General features: G+C 28.4%; 1 protein-coding gene across 1 annotated transcript in view; it reads right to left on the reverse strand.

Moving 5' to 3' along the window:
- The window catches only part of LOC108753135 (transmembrane protein 35), a 10166-nt gene that overhangs the window by 2616 nt on the left and 1594 nt on the right, over positions 1-5956 (reverse strand). The window lies entirely within an intron of this gene.

Raw genomic sequence — 5956 nt, forward strand, 5'->3', positions numbered from 1 at the left:
TCTTTATACAATTGATTAATAAATTTTATACACATCGATATTAGCGTGGGCTTTAAATCGGCTAATTTATATCTCTTTATTATATTGATTTATTTTCTTAGAGCTTTCTTTGTTAATTTATTGTTTAGAATTAAATATATAACGGATATATCAGTATAGTCCAACTATTATAGTGTTTGCTGATGAATTTAACACGTGTCGCGATATCTCTTGTCAAAAATTCATAATTATTTCTTCAACAAAAATGTAAAAGTAATTAAAAAAATAGATAGTAGGCTCGTTAGTTTGCACAGCAAAAATAAAATCGAAAAATTTGGGTATTAAATACATTAACACTTTTAATACATTAACACTTTTAATGACATAAAGTCATATATAAAAATGGAAACGTTTCGACTAACACAGACTCTTCATCAGTTCATAATATAAAAATAGTTTTCTCTCTCTCGGATCATAGTTGATTGAAAAAGAAGTTTTTTATTGCAGCAAATCGCGCTGCGAACAATAAACATGAATAACAAATATATATTTCTTCCTTAATTTTAGAGCTGTCAATAGAATTCTCATTTAAAGCATAGATATTATACTTGACGTAAAATATTTACAAATTCGAACGTAAAGTATAATTAACCTTTAGACGATCGGGAAAGCCACTTTTGTAGCTCTTGAGTTTGAGTTAAAATACCACTACTAAATGTATTAAACATATATGTGTGTATGTATTAAAAAATAAAAATTATAAAACGTGTAAAAAATATATGTATATTGAAAAAAATAAAAAAAATATATAAAAATAAAAAATTATATAAAACAAGAAAAAAAGTAAAAAAAAATAAAAAATTCAAAACCAAATAAAAAAGAAAATCAAAAAGAAGCTACAATTTTCTATGTCGTTAGCTTTGGATAATGCTAAAGAAAAGTTCTGAGCCTATACGTTTATATTCATTTATGTTGTCAATATTGCGCTTAGGACTCGAAATTTTATAAATCTATACTCAGAATTGGAATCAGCGATATCAAAAACCCCCAAAATACTATTTTTGCGAAAATAAACATTTTTTATATTTGATCGTATGTTCACTGTCAGGAAAACCACTTTTGTGCCTCTATATAAATCTCGAAATTTTGCGGCATGTGTATGTTATTTATATAGCAAAATTTTTGAGAAAACAAAATCACTATTTTAATGAAAAAATGCCGGTTAAAGGTTAAATACCTATACAACAGTTAAGGAAAAGAATTATTTTAGAGATAAATAAAACATATCTTGTTGTGTTCATTTCTAAAAAAACAACTCTTGCTGAACGCATGTTTTTGCATTGTATTTACATAATGGTGAAATAATCGAGAGCCCGTTTTGGCAGCCTTAAACAATTCGAGGACTTGTAGAAAACCCGACTTGTTCTAATACACGAAGTATATAAATATCATTCGCTAGCAGGTTTGCGAGCATATTGGCGGTTGACCAAGTAATCTGCACGAGTGTTTACCTTAATATCACTTTCGTTGGGCAATGTCGGAGATTCTGAAATAGCGGAATGACACATCGATAGTTCACATTTACATTAAAAATTTACATTAAGCCGTAATATTATAAATACACGTAACATATTTCATTAATTCATAGTACGAATAAATATATATCTTTCTATACTTTGCAAAAAAAGATTTATATTTTCTTGCGAAGTTATATACAAGAAATGGAAAATCGGCTTTCGACAAAAGGAAAAATATAACAGTAATCAAACATTTTATGCTTATTATAAATAATAATTAATTGATTATTAATCAATTTATTGCTTAAATACTTCAGATTCAATAAAATTCTATTAATGATTAATTGTGTGTTTCCATGGCCGTATCAATGTTTGATCTTTAATACTACATAATATATTGTAATACCTTGATACCTGTACATTATCGAGCGTGCATTACCGCGTGTATTTTTATACCGTCTATAATGAGCTAGGTGACACGGTATGCGTCGCACCTTACAATCGACAGGTTTAAAAAATTGTATTTTTTTCCAACGCCCTTGGCCTCGTTGTGACTCGCAATGCCATATAATTTTGATATTTGGTCGACTTTAATTAAGAAAGAGAATAAATATAATTCCGCCATAGAGCGAAACTTCGTACTGTTGCGTTATTTTTTTTTCGTCACTGAGTCAACAATACGTCAATAATTGTTTTTATTCTTTTATTCTTTTTTAATTTTTTTCTGATATAATTGGCAAAAACATTTTTAATTCGATGTATTTTTTTACATAAACTACATTTGAATTTTAATTATGATTTAAACAGAGTTAGTTTTTTCATTTTGATTCCTCGCGTAATTTTATATGATAATTTTTAAATAATTAAATAAACAAATCATAGTCCAGTTGTTTTTACAAATTTAAAATAAATTATAAAAATTAGTTTGCTACCAAGAGAATGCAGCACAAAGTTCAAAAAACATAATTTGTAGAAAGTGCTTTGAAGATCTTGATATTATTTGGCACCACTACCTCGCATTCCTCGCAACGATTTATTCTCTTTTTCTTTAGTTATTTCAAATAAAAATTACAAGAGAATTAATGTCAAATTATATCAATGTAGATTGTAGAAAATAAACTCGAAAAAATAAAAAGATTGAAAATATTGTTATTGCTCATGTTTCATTGGTTGTGTTATTTGTTCCAAACTAATTTTTATCGACATTTTCATCAATCATTTTACGAATTTTTTATCATTTTTATTGACATTTTGTCAATAAATATAATTTTAGTTTGTATAATGTAAATAATAGTTTTTTACTTAACAATAGTAATAATACTATTTATTTTTGGTATTAACTTTTCCTAGACACTTGGATGAAATTGGAAAGAATATCAGAAGTGTAAATAATATAATAATAACTGTATAATTAAAAAATTCCTATTTCATTGGACGTACTATCATAGATACACTGTCTATTCTATAATAATTGACGCAATTAAGATATTAACTTAAAACTTTTCTTCTCTGTACAAAGATATGTCCAAAAATCATTTTATATGTATACAGGTCTAAATGTGCTGAAAATAATTTACTTAAAAAAAATAATTTGTTTAAAAAAATTACTTTAATTCACACTAATTCATTGCCATAGCGTTGCTAAATTTTCTTTATTTCTATTTTTAAGATTGATATTCTATTCTTTTGTAAAATTATGTCGACTATTTTGAAGAAATAATCGCCAGAAATGTAACATCATCGTACAGTCGGGAGCTGTTCGATGTGTATCAACCTGTGGAACATCGGTTAATAATTCGTTGGATCGATCAACTGCGCCTTTCATCACATTTTTCCGAGGAAGGGGCCACTGTGCGCCCAAACGTTAACCCGATAAACATAGCGCCATGTGAACCGTGTCATCTTATTTGTTGTCGAGTTTTTCATCTCTGAAGCGTTAACAATTCGGAAATTGAGCATCGTGGGAAACGGACGCTGAGAGCTTTAGCTGACAAGGGCAGGGACATCGTTAATACAAAGCGCCTTTGTGCAAAGAAGATTTTACTGCTCCTATTAATTTTTCTTTATTTTATTTACTACTAATCTTTTAAATAAGATAAGTTTTTAAACATCTTTTTTAGACAAGACGCAATTTGATCATGTTACTTTTTCCTAGAACGAAAATGTGAAACGTAAAAATTTTGTACTATTGAAATTAATAAAGCTTTGATTTTTTACATTTCTGTTCTAGAAAAATAATCGGTATTCTAAGCCCCTATTCTCTTAAAAAGAAACGTATACGAAAAAATAGGGAAATACTGCAGTATACGTAACATATACAATGTTCAGCGTAACGGTCCGCATGATTTTTTAGATACTTCTGACAGTTAAAAAAAAAGTTAAAAAATAAATATTTATTTGTTTTATATAGGCTATAACATGCGATAAAAGAATTAGAAAAAAATTTTTTTTTCATAAGGAAATAAAAGTCATCTTAAATTTTTTAAATAATTACCATACAATTTTTTCCCCATAATATTATAGGGGTCTTCAAGGCAAATTCAAATCACTACCGAAATGTCACAGTCTTTTATGGATGTTTTATTGATTTTATTGATACTTAATATCAAATTTGTATCTGAGAAATCATGCAGATCGTTACGCTGAATACCCCTGTATGTTTCATTTTTCGTACATGTTTCTTTTCAAGAATGGGGGTTTTGGTGCTCTAAAATGGTTTAATACGTATAAATGTGGCCCTGTATGTATTGAAAAATTTTAATAGCAACGGCAAATAAATAATTATCTGTTCCGACTAGATTTTGCGATTAGATTTTGATTTTTCTGAATTGATATATAATTTTGGAAGAAATTAAATCTGACAGAAGCGTACACATATGATTAGACTGAAGAATTGATTTTTAGTCTTTTTTTTGCAATCTGAGTCTTTTTTTTATACAAGTAAAATTTCATTTTTAAATTTCATCGTAAATAAAGGAGGCTGGAGTCCAATTTTCTCTTCTAAAAATATCTTGTCAATAGGAATCTTGTCTGCGGAAAAGATTTTGAAAAATAATCTTAAAATTTTTCACATTTTTTGAAAGTCTAAAACAGTACAAAAATTGGACTGGGCAAAAATCCATTGCAAAAAAGTAAAAATATATTTGCAGATAGAGAATTAAAACTTAATTTGGCGTTTCTCTCGTTAATGCATTTTTGAGCACTTGCACACTTGCTTGCGGCGACCCTGGGCAAGGGAAAATCAGAGGAAACGTTATTAGGTACGTTCGGCAATTTAAACCTGAGATGCGAGCTAGCAGATGGCGAGCTTGATCACGTGATCTTCGAGCAATCCGAGTGCCAAGAATTTATTCCGAACGCTGCAGAGCTGTAAACTGTTTTTTAAGGTTAGATTATAAAATGAAATTGTTTATTTTTATGAATAAATAAAAAATACCCTATTAATTGAAAATTTCTCTTTCGCTTTACTAGAAACTGATAATAGTCTCTTATACACTAAAAATAGATTGTTACATATGAATGTAGCAGACTGATATGTAAGGTATATTTTCTTAAAAAAAATACATTGCAAAATAAATTTTCAGCAATTTATAAGTTATATCACTTGATTTATATTCGTTAAGGCCACTTTCGCTAAACTCCGATTAACTTAACAGGCCTAGTAACTTTCCAGGATTACAACTGTAACTGATGTGAAAAAATGCAAAGAGAGAAGTTATAAATATAGATTAATACTAACTTATGTAGCAAGCTTTCTCTCTGGTAGCTGTTTGTTAATAACCTATTTTTGTTCAATATAATATGTAAAACAGTTAATTATAATTAGTGAAATATGTTTAACTCTTTAGTTCATATTTTTTCTCCGACATCAGCTTCAGTTGGAATCCTGCAAAATTATTAAGTCCGTTAAGTTAAGTTGGAGCTTGATCAAAGTGGCTCTTATTAGAGTCTTTAATATATTAATACAGTTTGAATTTTATTTCATTCTATATCTATATGTGCAATATAAGCTTTGATCTAAAAATTAACTAGCAAATTCTTTGTTGCCAAATACGTAACTTTAAATTCATAAAGAGGAAAAGAATTAAAAACTTACTTTCCTCGTTAAATATTATACATAATGTACTCTCCATCAATTCCTATTTGATAGCATTTGTTTGAACGTTTGTAGACTCAGACATTATAACAATTCAAATACACTATTTGTAAAATAGAAGTATTAAAAGAGATGAATGTACGTTATGTGTTAACGAATCAGTTGGATACATTATCATATATAGAGGTTATGAATTTAATTTAGGCGCGAAAATCTGGATTAGTTCTGCGAGCTCGGTCTTTGAATCCGGAATGGATCGAGCAGCTCGATTGGCTCTAGAAATGTTAATACCGAACGCAGATGAGATGACATGTAACAGAAAGATACGAGTTGCCGAACGATTTTCGAGATAAAAGAGCAAACG

Source organism: Trachymyrmex septentrionalis, unplaced genomic scaffold (genome assembly GCF_001594115.1).
Source record: "Trachymyrmex septentrionalis isolate Tsep2-gDNA-1 unplaced genomic scaffold, Tsep1.0 scaffold66, whole genome shotgun sequence".
NCBI classification, from domain to species: Eukaryota; Metazoa; Arthropoda; class Insecta; order Hymenoptera; family Formicidae; genus Trachymyrmex; species Trachymyrmex septentrionalis.